Raw genomic sequence first — 20757 nt, 5'->3', positions numbered from 1 at the left:
AGATGAAAATATTACCCTTGCCTGCTTTTATTGGCCCTTAATATAAAATAACTGGGGATTTACCGGTGAGTCGGGGTCCCATAAGGGTGGTGGCACACTGCGAGATGTTCGCTCTGATCAAATGGTCCTATCTCCACCTCCGACCTCGGTCAGGTATGAGCTGGAAACTGAGTTTCGGTTCAGGCTAACGGAGAGGGTCCGTTCGCAGTTTTTCGTAGTGTTGGCAAAACCACCGTGTGAGCGTTTGCGGATGGGTTTGTTATGCATGGTGTTTTTTCGTTAACGCTCACTGTCGTGACGGTTTTAATTCAGTTTGATTGGGTATTTAGTTATTGTAATGTTTATGCGTAGGTTGTGAAGGTTGAGTTCGTGTTATGACGGTTGTGGGTGTTGAATTTGTTGTGTTATGATGGTTGTGGATGCTGAGTTCATGTTATGACTGTTTGTTGTTGAGTTTGTGGTGCTTGTGTTATGATGATTGTAGATGTTGAGTCTATTGTGTTTGTACGGGCGTTTTATCTCCAACTTCTTCTTAATGACTTTGGGACGGACCGAGTGCTGAGTGTTATGCAACCTCTCAACATCCAATGGCAGGGTTTCCACCAATTGTACATGGTATTCGTCTTAGTACCAATTTGCGATTTATTGGCGCCGGCCGGGAATCGAACCCGGGTCTGCCTCGTGCAAGAGATTTACTCTAACCACTCAGCCACCAACGCTTGCTAAATGACGGTGTTTTTCTAAAAAACAGCTTTGGCGAATGTCATTTACAAAGTTATAACGCTACATCATTTTAAATATTTATAAATTAAATTAATCTTATATTTAATGAAATATTTATAAATTAAATTAATCTTATATTTAATGAAATATTTATAAATTATATTAATCTTATATTTAATTAAATATTTATAAATTATATTAATCTTATATTTAATTAAATATTAATAAATTATATTAATCTTATATTTAATTAAATATTTATAAATTATATTAATCTTATATTTAATTAAATATTTATAAATTATATTAATCTTATATTTAATTAAATATTTATAAATTATATTAATATTATATTTAATTAAATATCTGAGTATTTTAATTTATTTGATCGTGTTCAGGAATTGACTCGGGTCGCATCGTTACAATGCAGATAGTTTACCGCCGAGCCATTGACTTCCTTTAGGAAAATAAAAAGTAAAGAAACCATTATGATAAGGCGGGTTTTTTACCTTTTAATAACGCTTAGAAAAAGGATAATTATTCAAAACTCCCGCGGAAACTATATCAAAGTAATAATATAGCGCCACCGTGTGGAGAACTATCAATCAAACCGGGTAAAAAATATAATCTTTTAAATTTTTCGAACTTTAGTCAAATCTTGACGGCTCTAAAAAACACCAAATAGAAGTATATAAAGTCGTTGCCGTCAATTTAGAAGATTTAGTCTTTCTTAGTTCTTGGCTGTCAGACGAACTACTACAGGACGGGGTCCTGGTGTCGGTCAAAAGTTATGAGGTAACTTTGCGGTTTTAATTAGTATGTTCGATCTTCGGTCAAGAAAAGAGTTAAATTGTGTTTCGCGTTTTGAACGTGAGTGAATGGTCGACTTAAGTGTATGAACAGTGCGTGTTTAAGACTGAAAGTGTTAAAGTAATTGTGAACTAACTCAAGTCAGCTGTAAGATAAAATTGATTGTTTTTATTTTTTGAATTGGAATAACCTAATTATACCCTTGAAATTATCAACTCAACCTGTGAGGCTAATTAAGTAGATTGGAAGTAATTAGTAGCGAACAGCTCTCAGCTGTTAATTAAGACAAGAGTTTATAGTAAGGTAGTTTGAATTTAGTTAAAATTACTCAGTATAATTTATGATATTTACTTAAGTGTAAGTGTGTTTTGGTTTATTTTTCAATCACGATGAACTAATACACATCTAGTCTTAGACACTTGAGTACCAGTTCTGTACAATTACGTAGGAGGGATATATATTGTTGGGTTATTGATGAAAGTTAAATCTAGAACGTTCCATATACTGTTCTGAATAAAAATAAACATTTATAATTTTGCATAATTCTGGTTGCCATTTTATTTTCTAATCACTCGCCCACAACATTACAGTTCTGGCAATCCCGAATCAAATAAATTTTCGATATAACGGCGACGGGAAATTAGGGAATATTCTTTTAACAAAATATCGATAAACTATCCTTTAATTAAAATAGGCGCGATTCCGTTAAAATTATAAACCAAAAAGCGAACGGTCGTTATAATACCCTCTGTAGATATTTCTTTCATTAAAATTTGCTTTGTATTATATTCAACTGACAAACTTGTACAATGTACAGTAAAAAGGGTTTAATTCAATTGTGCATTGTTATACTACGTCTAACTCACTGTTGTATCTACTTAACTTATGATATTCTGAATAAATTAAAATTGGTAGTTTCGTCTCAATTATTTTAATTATAATTAAAATTTTATACCGGGCGGGATAAAACTGGGATAACATTTTTAAAAAATAACTCTAAATTGCGGAGATATATCTTAAAGAGTTATCTCGAGAAATCAATACCACTAGGGACTATTCTTCCGAGGAGAGGTATATTTTGGCTGGCCAACTTGTTATTTCTAGGTACACCGGGCTATAAATTCTGACACACTGCCTGTAGCCCAGGACAGATAGACTAAAAAAGGGCTTGACCCGGAACATTTTCCCATAAAGATGAAAATTGGTACATAGGTAGTTTTTGACCCCAAAAAAATATACTAAAAGTCCCCACCTCTAGAGCGTGAGCTTCCGACGCCATCTTGGAAAATGACCGCCAAGCATGCCTGACATCATAAATTTAATTAAAGTGTCCAAAAATGTTAAAAATTGGTACATTATACATTTAGGGCTTTCTGAATAATATTATATATTTTTTTTGGTGTACAACCGTTATTTTTGCCGCCATCTTGGAAAATGGCAGCCAAAAAGGTTTTCCACGTAACTTTCCACTGTATGTTTCAATATGATTGAAAATTTGTAGTTTCTTTGCTTCTGTTTGAACCTAATTACAAAATCTTATGGATCTGCGACCGTTATTTCGTCCACCATCATGGAAAATGGCGGACTGCAATGCCGAATTTGGCCTTCAAAATTGTATGATATAGTCCGATTGTTTTCAAATTTGGTATATTTTTTTATTATGACGCTGAGAACACTATTACAGAATCTTAAAGGTATCTGACGGTTACTTCGTCTGCCATCTTGGAAAATGGCCGTCTGGTAAATACTCACCTTGTTGATAGCATTTTTACAACTATTTCGAATTGCTTTAGGGTTAGATTCTTACCTAAAATATGGAAAATGAAAACCTGTGATATAAATGTATATGTATATATAAATCAGCGGTTCGCAAAAGGTGTTCCGCGGAACCCTAGGGTTCCGTAAAAGGGTCACAGGGGTTCCGAGAATTCGCAGCGCGGCCATCTTTGTTTGTGTCAAGAGTTTAAGATGAGTAAAAAAAATGAGTTGGGGTTCCGCCAGAATTAGGTGGATAATTTAGGGTTCCATAGCAAAATAAAATTGGGAACCGCTGATATAAATAATATAACACATTTAATAATAATAATATAACACAATTAATTAGGAAATGCCTAAAACTATTTAAATATTCTTAAAATACTCAATTAAATATTTATCAGTTACTGCAGCTCGTACAGTCCTAATCCCAAGTAATAATAAATTTCGTTGCCCATCTCTCTATAGCAAGACATTTTGAAATTAAAACACACCGGTTTATTTATGTAGATATTAAAATCTATTAGCCGTTACATGATTAATATTTTGCTAACTAACCATTCTGGTGGAAGTAACCGTTTTCTGATTACTTTGCAATTACCACTTTACGAATGAGCGTTTGCCTTTAAAACACGTACACACACATATTCACACTCATTTCGTTTAACTGTAGAACGACTTGGCTTAAAAACTGCGTTTGCAAAAGATCTGGTCTCGTTTGCTCTGCAATGTGTGAAATGATCAGAAGTAACCCTTGGAAATATTTGATTGAAGAAGACGACGAGATTTATCATTTGCGATTTGTAAATATTAGGAAGTAGCTGGGGAGCCCGACCTTTGACCGGGTCCCACATAGTTGCATTGATCGTATAATTCGTAGAGCCATAAATTTAATCACTGATATATTAATGGTTTTGTATATCCAAAAATAACTGTGTACCACTATAAGAAACACAGTTGATCCTTTAGAACCGATTTATTAGATTGTATAACGCCTATACTCTAAAATTTCGAAGTACTCCTATAGACTCCTCTATGAAACCTTTTAGACTGCTTTAGAACTCGTACTCATATCAGTAACCTAGCTGATTCCTGTAACGTCGTGTACCGTGTTCCTCTATTAATATCGGTGTACTCCTATAAGGAGCCCCATGAACCTCTTTATACTACCTCCCGAGCCGTGTTAAGTTTTTTTGGGCCCGGGGCAAAGGTTTTAGACCCCGGCTCCACTAACGTTTTCCAAATGTTGTTGACTTTCTCCCCCTCCTTGACCTAAGGTCCCCAATCAGTACCTCATGGGCCCTTTACCGCTAGGACCCGGGGATATAGACCGTTCTCCATTGAATGAAAACACGCGGCCTGTAAAGATAAAGGAAAGCCCATCGACAGTTTAAATCCAAAATGATGAAAAACGATACATCGCCAAATGGCGCCTACGAACCAAAGAAAACATCATGTGCTTATTATATAGTTAATTAAACAGTTTTGGGCATTTCCTAATAAAATGTTTTCTACAAATAAATGTGTTATATATGTATCATTGGTTTTCATATTCCAGATTTTAAAAGCTTACAAACTAACCCTAAAGTGATTCGAAATAGTTATAAGAATGCTTTCAACAAGTTGAATATTTTCCAGACGGCCATTTTCCAAGATGGCGAACGAAGTAACCTTCAGATACCTTTAAGATTTTGTAATAGTGTTCTAAGAGTCATAAACCAAAAAAATATACCAAATTTGAAAACAATCGGACTATATTATACAATTTTGAAAGCGAAATTCGGCATTGCAGTCCGCCATTTTCCAAGATGGTGGACGAAATAACGGTCGCAGATCCATAAGATTTTGTAATTATGTTCACACAGCCGCAAAGAAACTATATACCAATTTTCAATCATATTGAAACATATAGTGGAAAGTTACGTGGAAAACCTTTTTGGCTGCCATTTTCCAAGATGGCGGCAAAAATAACGGTTGTACACCAAAAACAAATATAATACTATTCAGAAAGCCCTAAATGTATAATGTACCAATTTTTTACATTTTTGGACACTTTAATTAAATTTATGATGTCAGGCGTGCTTGGCGGCCATTTTCCAAGATGGCGTCGGAAGCTCACGCTCTAGAGGGGGGGACTTTTAGTATATTTTTTTTGGGGTCAAAAACTACCTATGTAATAATTTTCATCTTTATGGGGAAATGTTCCGGGTCAAACCGTATCTGTCCTGGGCTACTGCCGTCATTAAAGTAATATGACATATTCTGTAGTATCATAGGTATTTCTTTTACGATAAAGATTTTTGCGGGTTAAAAAAGCGATGCCAAAGAACTCACGACGAAGAAATATGAATAAATTCAGTGATGTGAGATCGATAAATAATATTTTGGTTTCAGGCCGTTGAAATTCCTAAACATTCAAAAATAATGGCGAATATGGCGTATCATAAGTTCATCATTTATCAATCCCATTTTTTTTTAAATTGTGATCGGCCAAAGTTATGTAACGCAAGTGCTAATAAATTCAGAATTGAAATCTGACGGGTAAAGCAAAATGTTGGCCGCCCTTCTTGTTTTCATACTCCCCCCCCCCCCCTAGTCAGTGACCACTAAAATAAATGGAAACGACTCATAATTTCGAAAATCACAACTCCGAATACAAAATTCCCATAAATTCCCATATCGCCGAATTCCCATTTCTCCGAATTCCCATTTCTTCGAATTCCCATAACTCAGAATTCCCATTACGTAGAATTCTCATATCTTCGAACCAAAACCCCGAATACAAAATTCCCATAACTTCGCATTCCCATAACTTCGAATTCCCATAACTGCGAATTCCGATAACTTCGAATTCCCATAACTTTGAATTCCCATAATTTCGTATTCCCATAACTTCGAATTCCCATAACTTCGAAATCCCATAACTTCGAAATCCCATAACTTCGAATAGTAGTTTTTTGGGTACGGAAATTCTAATTATTATTCTCAACTCAATCTTGAAGTTGGTTTTCGTTGTAAAGCTCTCTTGCGTGTTGATTCCAAATAAATGATGAAAAAAGGACTATAATTAATGGAAATAATGGAAAGATTCAATAGGCCATATCATAAGTAACATAATAACAATAAGTATGACAATTAACGAGATTTACAACGGAACTGATTTTCATAGCTATTGCGCAATCCAGATGTTTTATCAGCACAGAGCCCCCTAGTGTCTAAAACACGCGAGATTTCCGCCTAAGCCAAAATATCTGGTTTCCGATAGATCGGCGGAATATTACACTTAATTGATAAAATAAAAAATAAAATTCGGCGGCACGAGCCCAAATACGGCCTCTCCGATATTAGGATTATATTCTTAAAGAAAATTATTCACCAAGGACGGTAACTTCAAGAGAGTATCTTTGTCGCAAAAAAGTTCTGTAAGGAAATTAGAATTAAAGCAATAGAAAGAGTCCTATGGCTATATCTAGTTATATATTTGAAACTCAGGTATTATAAATATCATACGTCTATAATATTTTTCAATAAGTATATCACTTTGGAAAATATTTTACTAACGTCTCGTAAGAGCTAATCACAGAGTGACGTCATCATGGTACGAGAATCGCCCCAGAGATAAGTGAGTGCGTCTACCGATAAGGGGGCACCTGCGGGCGGGGGAAACGGGGGTGAAACGGGCCCCTGTAGGGGCCCCCATTTTGCGGCAATATTCGGCGGGGTCAAAAGGTTAGCTGATTTACGAGGTTACCCTTATAAAACCTAACCCTGGGTGAATAGGTTATCTGCCCCTATGGCGGTGTGGACAATAAATAGGGTGAAACAGGCCCCTGTAGGGCCCCCATTTTGCGTACATTTTCGGCGGGGTCAAAAGGATACCTGTTTTACGAGGTTGATTTACGATGTTAGGTCAATAGGTTATCTGCCCCTATGGACACGACGCAAACAGCCGTTAAATAAGGGTGAAACAGGCCCCTGTAGGGTCCCCCATTTTGCGTACATTTTCGGCAGGTCAATAGGTTAGCTGATTTACGATGTTAGGTCAATAGGTTATCTGCCCCTATGGTGGTGACACGATGTTATGCAAACAGCCGGCCCGTCATAGTTAATAGCTGGAGGCACCCCCCATTTTAGGTCAAAAGGTTAGATGATTTACGATGTTATAACCCATAAAACCCAGGTGCTAACCCATTATAGGTCAATAGGTTATCTGCCCCTATGGCGGTGACACGATGTTATGCAAACAGCCTACCCGTCATAGTTAATGTCGGGCACAATTCGAGTTGGTTTTCGCCGACAAACACTTTCGGGCCCCTAAGGGTAGCGTAAAATAGCGGGCGGTCATCGGTAAAAGTGTTTTGGAAAAAAAGAGCAGAATGTATACAAATTATAAGGTTTTATTTAGATATTCAAAGTTACAGTACATTAAGCGGATGAAAACGCTTAGTTTTAATATATTTATGGTTGGTAGATACCATAGTAAACAAATTGTAAAAGTTAAATACACAAAACATATTTTGGTTGGCCACTGTTTCTTTAAAATCGTCAATAATTTTAAATGCTGTTACGTAATTGGACGCATAGCGGACAACGGTATCATACCTTTCATGTTCATCCGATAGAAATAAATTGTTGGGTGCACATGGTTCTTTATACAATATTTCGTTCAATGGGTCGAGCCCTTTGTGTATCTATTCATAACTATTTTCACCGACAAACACTTTCCCCGTGTAACATTATTTTCAAACACTTTTACGATGCGCAAAGCTATCCGTCTTACGGAATATCGGCCCTAAGGGGTAAAGGGTAGATAGAGGATGGCCCTTGCCCCCAGCGCGTAAAATAGACACAGCGGGTGTCCCCTCTCGCTAGCTAAAAGTGTCGTTTTTACATCAGGTGTGGATTCTTCGCGCTAAAATGCTTATAACAAACGATTGTTCCCACCAAAAATGTAAAATCCATCTCCGCTGTTCTCGGATGAGGACGTAGCCATTTAAGTTTTTATCAATTTTTATATTTTTAGCTTGGCGATGTATTCCAAAATTAAATGGTAACCAGTATGCGTTACAATTTCAAGATGCAAGATACTCGAGAATGGTAAAATAGTCTATATTTAAAGTTAAAATGCGAAAACTATATTTGTATAGTCGAAATTTATTTTAACGTATTAAAATAAAAATTCATCTTTCTGACAAGAGTCTTACCCATCATACATACACCATCTAATCTGGAATCTATGTTTAACAATTGGAGGAATTCGTGTTTACGATAGGCTCTTTTTTAACGTAACTTAGTACATTAATTGAGTATTTTGAAATATTTCAATATCGGAATTTTTTTGATGTATTAAAAGTAGAGTTAAGATGCTTTTATAGTATTTTCTATGTATTAGCATATCTGAACTTGCGGTTCAATTTTGGGTACATGGACCACTTAAACGCTAATGATATTCAAATGAAGTTTAAAAATATTTCCATTTGAACGAGTCCCTCTTTTTATATCAGCAAAGTACTGAACGATTCTATCTTATGGATTTAAATAGTTCTAACAATAGTACAACTACAACATTTGAGAAAGACACTTTTCCCATTGTGAAAGTGGAATACAAAATAAGAATCACTTCAATTTAAAACGCACTTTAAATTTAAGTATAGACTATTTTACCATTCTCGAGTAACTCTTTTTTTCTTTAAAAGCTGAAGAAATATTAGAAACGACATCAGTGATCAATTCATTGTTTGCGAGTATGACAGACGATTTTTGATATTAAAGAGTCATTTTTCAAAAGTAAGATTGTTTTCGGTTATTTTTTTTTAAAGCTAGCTTAGAAATCACATTATTTTTATATATAATTATTTAGTTGTAATGTTAATTCTTAATTACTGGTAGCCTTCACTAGAAACTATTATAAGAATTATATATGAATTTATAACCAAGCGTGTATTTACCACTAGTGAATGCAATATCAGTCGAAGAATTGAAGAAAGACGGAATCACGTCATTATTAAGAACTGGTGACTACTTCTGTATATATTGTGACGGTTCAGTTTTTCATGTTCCAACTGTCGGACGGCTAGCATGGTACTGTGACGGATACTCAATCTGTTTGAAGTACCGTAAAGCTGTTTATTTCCAATCAAAAAGAATTCTAAGTATAAGAATTCCTCCAGGTGTATTAAAAGCGTTACCACGCATATATTTGTGTTTAAATTGTGATATGTTGGGCACTAAGAGAGCAGCCAATTTGTCATATTGCGAAGTAACTGGTGGATGTTGCGTATTTCCAAAAATTAAAAAATAATAATAGTATGTGTGTGTTTTTCTATTATTTTTCCACCTATATTTGGCGTATTGAAAGCTATTTTAACGTATTGAACGTAGAGTCAGGGGTTTTTATAGTATTTTACTACCTATATTTACATTTTGGAAAGCTATTTAAACGTATTGAGCGTACAGAGTATTTTGCATTATTTATGGTAATAAAAGGTAATTATTGTAGAAAATAAAAGATATTTTAATTAAAACATTTCGGTGATCTATTCCAAAATTAAATGGTAACCCCGTATGCGTAACAATTTCAATATGCAAGATACTCGAGAATGGTAAAATAGTCTATATTTAAAGTTAAAATGCGAAAACTATATTTGTAGTGTTCAATTTAAAAGAAAATTACTTCAGCTTTTAAATAAGATTTTTTTTCTGTATCTACCCTATATCATTTACATATTATTTTTTTATTCTAATTTAACCATAACTTTAAAAACGTTGCACGTCTGAATAGCTGTGTAGAGTACGATTAACAGAGATAAATATTTCTGGGTTCAGTTAATGTGATGATTCGAGTGAAAAATTTGAATATGTTAAAGTTATTGGATTGAAGGAAACTTCAGTGTTTTCAGAGTGATAATTAAGGGAAGTTGCCGTACAATATAGTTGAAAATTATCTTTTTAAGTCTGTGTCCACCCATTGATTATGTTAGGAAGTGAAAAAATTTCATTTAGCAAGCTTTTCTTCAATTTCGGTATCCACCCTGTATCATTTAAAAGCTCAAGCATTGTTTTTATCAAGTTAATTTCAAAAATATCTTAAAACAAGCTTCCCTAAGTCTGACTAGCTCTGTAGGGTAATAATAAAATAGCTAAATATTTTTTGGGTTTAATACTTGTGATGCTTAGTGAAAATTTTCCATATATTACAGTATTAGGTTGGCTAATTATTTTTTTCACCTGCTACCATTCTCAACGGGTGAACATAGAATAACAAAGATAATTGTCCAATATATTTAAAGCCAACTTTCCTTACATTTCTCTATGAAAACACTGAAGCTTCTTTCAATGCGATAACTTTATTACATGCATTTTTTTTCCAGAATTACAATTATTGAATCGAAAAAAATATGGAACCACCCTAGAATTAACCAACACAGGTATTCAGAAGAGATGGTGTTCAATTTAAAAAAATTACTTTTTTTGGATCCACCCTATATCAGTTATATAAAACCTGAAATTATTTATTTTTTTGAATTCTAATTTAACCATCACTTTAAAAACGGTAACTTCCCTTAAATTTCAAACTGAAAACACTAAAGTTTCATGCAATCCAATAACTTTGACTTTTGAAATTTTTTCACTCAGAATCATCACATTAAATGGGAGCCACTCTGTATCGTAAAATTAAAAGCTCAAGCAATTTTTTTTCCAAATTCATTTTTAACTTATCTTAAAACACGCTTCCCTAAGTCTGACTAGCTCTGTAGGTTAATAATAAAATAGCTAAATATTTTTTGGATTCAATAATTTTGATTCTGAGTGAAATATTTGCATATATTACAGTATTAGTTTGACTAATTAATTTTTTTTTCATCTGCTACCATACTCAATGGTTGAACATAGAATAATAAAGGTAATTTTCCACTATATTTAAAGCCAACTTCCCTTACATTTCACTATGAAAACACTGAAGCTTCTTTCAATGCGATAACTTTATTACATGCATTTTTTTCCCAGAATTACGATTATGGAATCGAAAAAAAATATGTGACCACCTTAGAATTACCCAACACAGGTATTCAGAAGAGATGGTGTTCAATTTAAAAAAATTACTTTTTTTGGATCCACCCTATATCAGTTATAAAAAACCTGAAATTATTTTTTTTTTCAATTCTAATTTAACCATCACTTTAATAACGGTAACTTCCCTTAAATTTCAAACTGAAAACACTAAAGTTTCATGCAATCCAATAACTTTGACTTTTGAAAATTTTTCACTCAGAATCATCACATTAAATGGGAGCCACTCTGTATCGTAAAATTAAAAACTCAAGCATTGTTTTTATCAAGTTAATTTTAAACATATCTTAAAACACGCTTCCCTAAGTCTGACTAGCTCTGTAGGTTAATAATAAAATAGCTAAATATTTTTTGGGAGTCAATAATTTTGATTCTGAGTGAAATATTTGCATATATTACAGTATTAGTTTGGCTAATTATTATTTTTTCATCTGCTACCATACTCAATGGGTGAACATAGAATAACAAGGGTAATTTTCCATTATATTTAAAACCAACTTCCCTTACATTTCACTATGGAAACACTGAAGCTTCTTTCAATGCGATAACTTAATGACATGCAATTTTTTTGCCCAGAATTACAATAATTGAATCGAAAAATTATCCAACTCGGCTTATTACGCGGATAATACAGAAATATAAATTACTTGATCAAAACGTTTTACGAATAATTTTGAGAGCTTTATCTATTGAATAAAAGTTAACCATCCCCAACCTCAAGGGTGGTATCGCGCTTAGATAGAAGACCCGATATGTTCGCGAATTCCGACAACGACCATAATTTCAAACTATGTTTTTTATATTTTTATTTATCTCTTTCTTTTATTTTGTTTAATTATATATATTTAAAATTGAAGCTGAAACAAATTTTAAAATGACTTTGGTTTCCCCATAAGACATGCTACCCTCCCCACCTCGCCGTCTTGCACGCGTGCGCTGATTTCCCCTGGGGGGGCGCGGTCTGGGGCGCGGATTTCTCGGGGGGGGGGCGCGGTCGGGGGGCGCGTCGCGGTTAATTTAAAAATCAAATGAAAACATAGATTTAAGTGTTTTGCGCTGTTAATTTGAATTTGAAACATGGATTTGAGTGTTTTGACGTCATAGAATATTCGTTGTTAAAGTAACGTAGAATGGAAATATTTTTAAACTTTATTTTAATATCATTGTAGTACTTAAATATGCTGGGCACTTGACCCTATATCACGAGTATTTCTTAAAACGACTATACATCTAAACTCTACTTTTAACGCGGCAAAATACAATTCCGATATTCAAATATTTAAAAATACTTAGTGAAAAGAGACTTTAACCGTTTTTAAAATTCACAATATATTTATGCCATCCCGATTCTCTTTGAGCTACGGAATAATATTTCTGGATTTAAACCCCCCAAAATGACGTAATCTATAAAAATGACGTAATCTATAAAAATGACTCACTAAAGATGACGTAATCTACACCATGAAACGCAAAGATTACGTAGATGCGTTGTGGTTTTCATAAGCCAGCCGCTATGGGATAGAGGAAGATGTCTCCGCTTAGTGTACCCAAGAAATGCTGGATATGCGCGGAAATATACCGGTCCGTGAGAGGTTTCAAACAACATTTAATGACTCATTTATCGTGTAATACAATGAAAGAAGATTCGGATCTGGCGTGTGATTGTGATACGAGTGAATCTCTCCATTACACGGAGGTCGAGGAAATGTCAGATGATAAAATTATCGATTATCTTAACGAACTTATTGAGGAATGTAAAAAGCGCGGTGCCACAATGGAATCAACCGAGTCAACTACATCTAACCTGCCAGCCGAATTAAAAATGCCGACTGAAAAGGAAATGGCTGCTCTGATTTATTTTCAAGAATATTGTAAAACTAATCAAATTCATAATATTAAAACCGCTGTAAAGAAAATGTGAATAAACGTTTTTATATTGAATACATTGTTATTTTTAAAGGTGACCGTATAAAGTAAATTTTACATTTGGGTAAATTGACACTTAATATTTTTAAAATTCTAAAATACGTTTATAATATTTTTCCAACGTGGGCGAATGAATGGACACAATGAACTATTAATTACATAATCTAAAAAATGACGCGAGCAATGAGAAATAACGAGTCGGATTTATAAGATAATAAAAAATATTTATTTTTACAAAAATTTTTTATAAGATGATATATTACAAAAATTATTTTTCTTTTACGAGTCAAATAAAAATATTATAGTGCGATACAAAAAAAAATTAAAATGGACATCGTATTTGGTTGTCTATTTCAGCGCGGTTCTGGGTAATCCAGTCGGCGAAAAGTAGACTTCGTTCCAAAGAACACGGTTGTCGGGTGTTTAGAGTTTGATGTCTGAATAGACATTTCACTGGCGGGGGCGTATCAAAAGTCGCAGCTCGGGGACAGTCAAAAGTTTCCAAATCGTATATGGCGGTCTCAATATAATCGGCTAAAAATTTACACTTTACGTCTCCTTTTGTAAAAATCATATCAGCACTCGAAACAGCTGATATAAGGCAGGCGGGTAGTTTATAATAGGGGAGATACCCCGCGGTCCAGCAAATACCGTGAAGGTTCCTAGACACCCAGCCGTTTTGTCTTTTAATGGCGTTCGGAAGTTGTTGTACTGGATAGGGTTGTTCGAAAGTCCAAGCTTGAACGGCGGGAGGGGGGGGTCGATACTGTTGATATAGCTAGTTCCTTCACGACAATGTCGGGGGGCTCTCCGCCGGAGCGCGAGGCGGATTTTCCTAGTAGAAAGTCAAATTCGACAACGGCCATTCTCGCCATGCCACCGACACGATACTGAGGGTTTAGTTATGAATAAAACGGGGTGTAGTCGCGCGACGGGAATTTATACTCCGTTTATGACGACGTAACACTAGCCTTTGAGAAAAAACGCGCGCGGCTAAAGAACAGTAGCCTCCACTATATGTATGCATAAATATTTTTTCGTCCCAAAGTTCCCCCCGACCGCACCGCCCCCCGAGAAATCCGCGCCCCAGACCGCGCCCCCCCCCCCCCCAGGGGAAATCAGCGCACGCGTGCAAGACGGCGAGGTGGGGAGGGTAGCATGTCTTATGGGGAAACCAAAGTCATTTTAAAATTTGTTTCAGCTTCAATTTTAAATATATATAATTAAACAAAATAAAAGAAAGAAATAAATAAAAAATATAAAAAACATAGTTTGAAATTATGGTCGTTGTCGGAATTCGCGAACATATCGGGTCTTCTATCTAAGCGCGATACCACCCTTGAGGTTGGGGATGGTTAACTTTTATTCAATAGATAAAGCTCTCAAAATTATTCGTAAAACGTTTTGATCAAGTAATTTATATTTCTGTATTATCCGCGTAATAAGCCGAGTTGGATAATTTTTCGATTCAATTATTGTAATTCTGGGCAAAAAAATTGCATGTCATTAAGTTATCGCATTGAAAGAAGCTTCAGTGTTTCCATAGTGAAATGTAAGGGAAGTTGGTTTTAAATATAATGGAAAATTACCCTTGTTATTCTATGTTCACCCATTGAGTATGGTAGCAGATGAAAAAAAAATAATTAGCCAAACTAATACTGTAATATATGCAAATATTTCACTCAGAATCAAAATTATTGACTACCAAAAAATATTTAGCTATTTTATTATTAACCTACAGAGCTAGTCAGACTTAGGGAAGCGTGTTTTAAGATATGTTTAAAATTAACTTGATAAAAACAATGCTTGAGTTTTTAATTTTACGATACAGAGTGGCTCCCATTTAATGTGATGATTCTGAGTGAAAAATTTTCAAAAGTCAAAGTTATTGGATTGCATGAAACTTTAGTGTTTTCAGTTTGAAATTTAAGGGAAGTTACCGTTATTAAAGTGATGGTTAAATTAGAATTGAAAAAAATAAATAATTTCAGGTTTTTTATAACTGATATAGGGTGGATCCAAAAAAAGTAATTTTTTTAAATTGAACACCATCTCTTCTGAATACCTGTGTTGGGTAATTCTAAGGTGGTCACATATTTTTTTCGATTCCATAATCGTAATTCTGGGAAAAAAATGCATGTAATAAAGTTATCGCATTGAAAGAAGCTTCAGTGTTTTCATAGTGAAATGTAAGGGAAGTTGGCTTTAAATATAGTGGAAAATTACCTTTATTATTCTATGTTCAACCATTGAGTATGGTAGCAGATGAAAAAAAAATTAATTAGTCAAACTAATACTGTAATATATGCAAATATTTCACTCAGAATCAAAATTATTGAATCCAAAAAATATTTAGCTATTTTATTATTAACCTACAGAGCTAGTCAGACTTAGGGAAGCGTGTTTTAAGATAAGTTAAAAATGAATTTGGAAAAAAAATTGCTTGAGCTTTTAATTTTACGATACAGAGTGGCTCCCATTTAATGTGATGATTCTGAGTGAAAAAATTTCAAAAGTCAAAGTTATTGGATTGCATGAAACTTTAGTGTTTTCAGTTTGAAATTTAAGGGAAGTTACCGTTTTTAAAGTGATGGTTAAATTAGAATTCAAAAAAATAAATAATTTCAGGTTTTATATAACTGATATAGGGTGGATCCAAAAAAAGTAATTTTTTTAAATTGAACACCATCTCTTCTGAATACCTGTGTTGGTTAATTCTAGGGTGGTTCCATATTTTTTTCGATTCAATAATTGTAATTCTGGAAAAAAAATGCATGTAATAAAGTTATCGCATTGAAAGAAGCTTCAGTGTTTTCATAGAGAAATGTAAGGAAAGTTGGCTTTAAATATATTGGACAATTATCTTTGTTATTCTATGTTCACCCGTTGAGAATGGTAGCAGGTGAAAAAAATAATTAGCCAACCTAATACTGTAATATATGGAAAATTTTCACTAAGCATCACAAGTATTAAACCCAAAAAATATTTAGCTATTTTATTATTACCCTACAGAGCTAGTCAGACTTAGGGAAGCTTGTTTTAAGATATTTTTGAAATTAACTTGATAAAAACAATGCTTGAGCTTTTAAATGATACAGGGTGGATACCGAAATTGAAGAAAAGCTTGCTAAATGAAATTTTTTCACTTCCTAACATAATCAATGGGTGGACACAGACTTAAAAAGATAATTTTCAACTATATTGTACGGCAACTTCCCTTAATTATCACTCTGAAAACACTGAAGTTTCCTTCAATCCAATAACTTTAACATATTCAAATTTTTCACTCGAATCATCACATTAACTGAACCCAGAAATATTTATCTCTGTTAATCGTACTCTACACAGCTATTCAGACGTGCAACGTTTTTAAAGTTATGGTTAAATTAGAATAAAAAAATAATATGTAAATGATATAGGGTAGATACAGAAAAAAAATCTTATTTAAAAGCTGAAGTAATTTTCTTTTAAATTGAACACTACAAATATAGTTTTCGCATTTTAACTTTAAATATAGACTATTTTACCATTCTCGAGTATCTTGCATATTGAAATTGTTACGCATACGGGGTTACCATTTAATTTTGGAATAGATCACCGAAATGTTTTAATTAAAATATCTTTTATTTTCTACAATAATTACCTTTTATTACCATAAATAATGCAAAATACTCTGTACGCTCAATACGTTTAAATAGCTTTCCAAAATGTAAATATAGGTAGTAAAATACTATAAAAACCCCTGACTCTACGTTCAATACGTTAAAATAGCTTTCAATACGCCAAATATAGGTGGAAAAATAATAGAAAAACACACACATACTATTATTATTTTTTAATTTTTGGAAATACGCAACATCCACCAGTTACTTCGCAATATGACAAATTGGCTGCTCTCTTAGTGCCCAACATATCACAATTTAAACACAAATATATGCGTGGTAACGCTTTTAATACACCTGGAGGAATTCTTATACTTAGAATTCTTTTTGATTGGAAATAAACAGCTTTACGGTACTTCAAACAGATTGAGTATCCGTCACAGTACCATGCTAGCCGTCCGACAGTTGGAACATGAAAAACTGAACCGTCACAATATATACAGAAGTAGTCACCAGTTCTTAATAATGACGTGATTCCGTCTTTCTTCAATTCTTCGACTGATATTGCATTCACTAGTGGTAAATACACGCTTGGTTATAAATTCATATATAATTCTTATAATAGTTTCTAGTGAAGGCTACCAGTAATTAAGAATTAACATTACAACTAAATAATTATATATAAAAATAATGTGATTTCTAAGCTAGCTTTAAAAAAAAATAACCGAAAACAATCTTACTTTTGAAAAATGACTCTTTAATATCAAAAATCGTCTGTCATACTCGCAAACAATGAATTGATCACTGATGTCGTTTCTAATATTTCTTCAGCTTTTAAAGAAAAAAAGAGTTACTCGAGAATGGTAAAATAGTCTATACTTAAATTTAAAGTGCGTTTTAAATTGAAGTGATTCTTATTTTGTATTCCACTTTCACAATGGGAAAAGTGTCTTTCTCAAATGTTGTAGTTGTACTATTGTTAGAACTATTTAAATCCATAAGATAGAATCGTTCAGTACTTTGCTGATATAAAAAGAGGGACTCGTTCAAATGGAAATATTTTTAAACTTCATTTGAATATCATTAGCGTGTAAGTGGTCCATGTACCCAAAATTGAACCGCAAGTTCAGATATGCTAATACATAGAAAATACTATAAAAGCATCTTAACTCTACTTTTAATACATCAAAAAAATTCCGATATTGAAATATTTCAAAATACTCAATTAATGTACTAAGTTACGTTAAAAAAGAGCCTATCGTAAACACGAATTCCTCCAATTGTTAAACATAGATTCCAGATTAGATGGTGTATGTATGATGGGTAAGACTCTTGTCAGAAAGATGAATTTTTATTTTAATACGTTAAAATAAATTTCGACTATACAAATATAGTTTTCGCATTTTAACTTTAAATATAGACTATTTTACCATTCTCGAGTATCTTGCATCTTGAAATTGTAACGCATACTGGTTACCATTTAATTTTGGAATACATCGCCAAGCTAAAAATATAAAAATTGATAAAAACTTAAATGGCTACGTCCTCATCCGAGAACAGCGGAGATGGATTTTACATTTTTGGTGGGAACAATCGTTTGTTATAAGCATTTTAGCGCGAAGAATCCACACCTGATGTAAAAACGACACTTTTAGCTAGCGAGAGGGGACACCCGCTGTGTCTATTTTACGCGCTGGGGGCAAGGGCCATCCTCTATCTACCCTTTACCCCTTAGGGCCGATATTCCGTAAGACGGATAGCTTTGCGCATCGTAAAAGTGTTTGAAAATAATGTTACACGGGGAAAGTGTTTGTCGGTGAAAATAGTTATGAATAGATACACAAAGGGCTCGACCCATTGAACTATTTGGATTTATTTCATAACACCACTCGCACGTGGAAAAAAGTGTTTGACAGATGCCGTAGGGGGCCCATTACTCGGGTTTATAGCTACTGGCTGTTTGCATAACATCATGTCAGATGATTCCACCAGCCCTACCGAATAGGGACTATCCCGCCTTTCCCGTTACTCGCCTTATCGCGAACAATCCTAAAAACGCATTACTAATCGCGTTGATTTTACTTTTAATGGGACTTGTAGAATTTCTATCTCTTTGGTTTACCAATATGGCCGTCGCTATACACATAACACCGCAAAATTTGACTAATCGCGTGAGTCATTGAGTCAACCCATAACGTCATCCTGATTACGTCATCAAATTATTATCGCTATATAAGGGATTCATCCCCGTCATCCATCGGCAGTACACTACAAACCGTTTCTCGAGCATCATGTCTAAACGAAGCTGTGTAGATAACGCTCCTGGGCCCACTAAAATGTCTAAATTTGATCCGACTCAGCGGAAAGTTAACCCTCGGTATTCACTTTCATCCGAGCTTTTCGTTACTACGGGTTTTACGTCTGAGCTCGATATATCTGTAGCTCTATGCAATAAAATCACACACCAGGTCTTTGAAATGTCTTCGCGCGCCTGGGATGATTTATACGGCCACTTGGAACAAATAAATGATCCACAACGGTTGCCCTTTCGATCACCGTTCCCGCTATCTGATGCGCTAGTGACCGCCGCCATGTCTGACCAAAAAGAATTAACCTTGCAAAGCACGATATCCGAAGCGTCGGTCGTAATCAAAGCGCCGGAAACTCGAGAAATGGACAGACTCAAATATTTCATTAATTCGCACATTCAACTCCTTAAAGTGAACCAAAAACTCTTTGAATTAATGGGTTACGTTATAACCGATAATTATCGTAAAATTTACGAAATATTGTATAAAGAACCATGTGCACCCAACAATTTATTTCTATCGGATGAACATGAAAGGTATGATACCGTTGTCCGCTATGCGTCCAATTACGTAACAGCATTTAAAATTATTGACGATTTTAAAGAAACAGTGGCCAACCAAAATATGTTTTGTGTATTTAACTTTTACAATTTGTTTACTATGGTATCTACCAACCATAAATATATTAAAACTAAATTGTTTTATCTTTAAGCGTTTTCATCCGCTTAATGTACTGTAACTTTGAATATCTAAATAAAACCTTATAATTTGTATACATTCTGCTCTTTTTTTCCAAAACACTTTTACCGATGACCGCCCGCTATTTTACGCTACCCTTAGGGGCCCGAAAGTGTTTGTCGGCGAAAACCAACTCGAATTGTGCCCGACATTAACTATGACGGGTAGGCTGTTTGCATAACATCGTGTCACCGCCATAGGGGCAGATAACCTATTGACCTATAATGGGTTAGCACCTGGGTTTTATGGGTTATAACATCGTAAATCATCTAACCTTTTGACCTAAAATGGGGGGTGCCTCCAGCTATTAACTATGACGGGCCGGCTGTTTGCATAACATCGTGTCACCACCATAGGGGCAGATAACCTATTGACCTAACATCGTAAATCAGCTAACCTATTGACCTAACATCGTAAATCAGCTAACCTATTGACCTGCCGAAAATGTACGCAAAATGGGGGCCCTACAGGGGCCTGTTTCACCCTATTTATTGTCCACACCGCCATAGGGGCAGATAACCTATTCACCCAGGGTTAGGTTTTATAAGGGTAACATCGTAAATCAGCTAACCTTTTGACCCCGCCGAATATTGCCGCAAAATGGGGGCCCCTACAGGGGCCCGTTTCACCCCCGTTTCCCCCGCCCGCAGGTGCCCCCTTATCGGTAGACGCACTCACTTATCTCTCGCCCCGCTAGACACGATAACGAGCAGACGCAAACCGTCACCGAAATCCATTATAAAGTCTCTCGTATCTAGCTCTCAGTAAACGTTTTGCATGTAAAACATAGGAAGTGACAGACTTATGTAAAATATTATAAACTT

At 34.5% G+C, this 20757-nt stretch overlaps 2 long non-coding RNA genes across 2 annotated transcripts; one reads left to right on the top strand and one right to left on the bottom strand.

The window, feature by feature from the left end:
• Positions 1 to 8033: 8033 nt before the first annotated feature.
• On the top strand, positions 8034 to 9015 carry LOC149954501 (uncharacterized). The gene is made up of 3 exons (XR_016480114.1): positions 8034 to 8239; positions 8312 to 8385; positions 8985 to 9015. It is a non-coding gene; the product is annotated as an uncharacterized LOC149954501 (long non-coding RNA).
• Positions 9016 to 17686: 8671 nt separating this feature from the next.
• On the bottom strand, positions 17687 to 19297 carry LOC149954500 (uncharacterized). The gene is made up of 3 exons (XR_016480113.1): positions 18463 to 19297; positions 18317 to 18390; positions 17687 to 17717 (listed from the first exon to the last, which is right to left on the bottom strand). It is a non-coding gene; the product is annotated as an uncharacterized LOC149954500 (long non-coding RNA).
• Positions 19298 to 20757: the final 1460 nt, after the last annotated feature.

Source organism: Leiobunum rupestre, chromosome 3 (assembly GCF_980474605.1).
Source record: "Leiobunum rupestre chromosome 3, qqLeiRupe1.1.hap1, whole genome shotgun sequence".
NCBI classification, from domain to species: Eukaryota; Metazoa; Arthropoda; class Arachnida; order Opiliones; family Sclerosomatidae; genus Leiobunum; species Leiobunum rupestre.
Note: the sequence above shows the minus strand (reverse complement) of the source record. Positions and strands in the feature narration are given on the sequence as shown.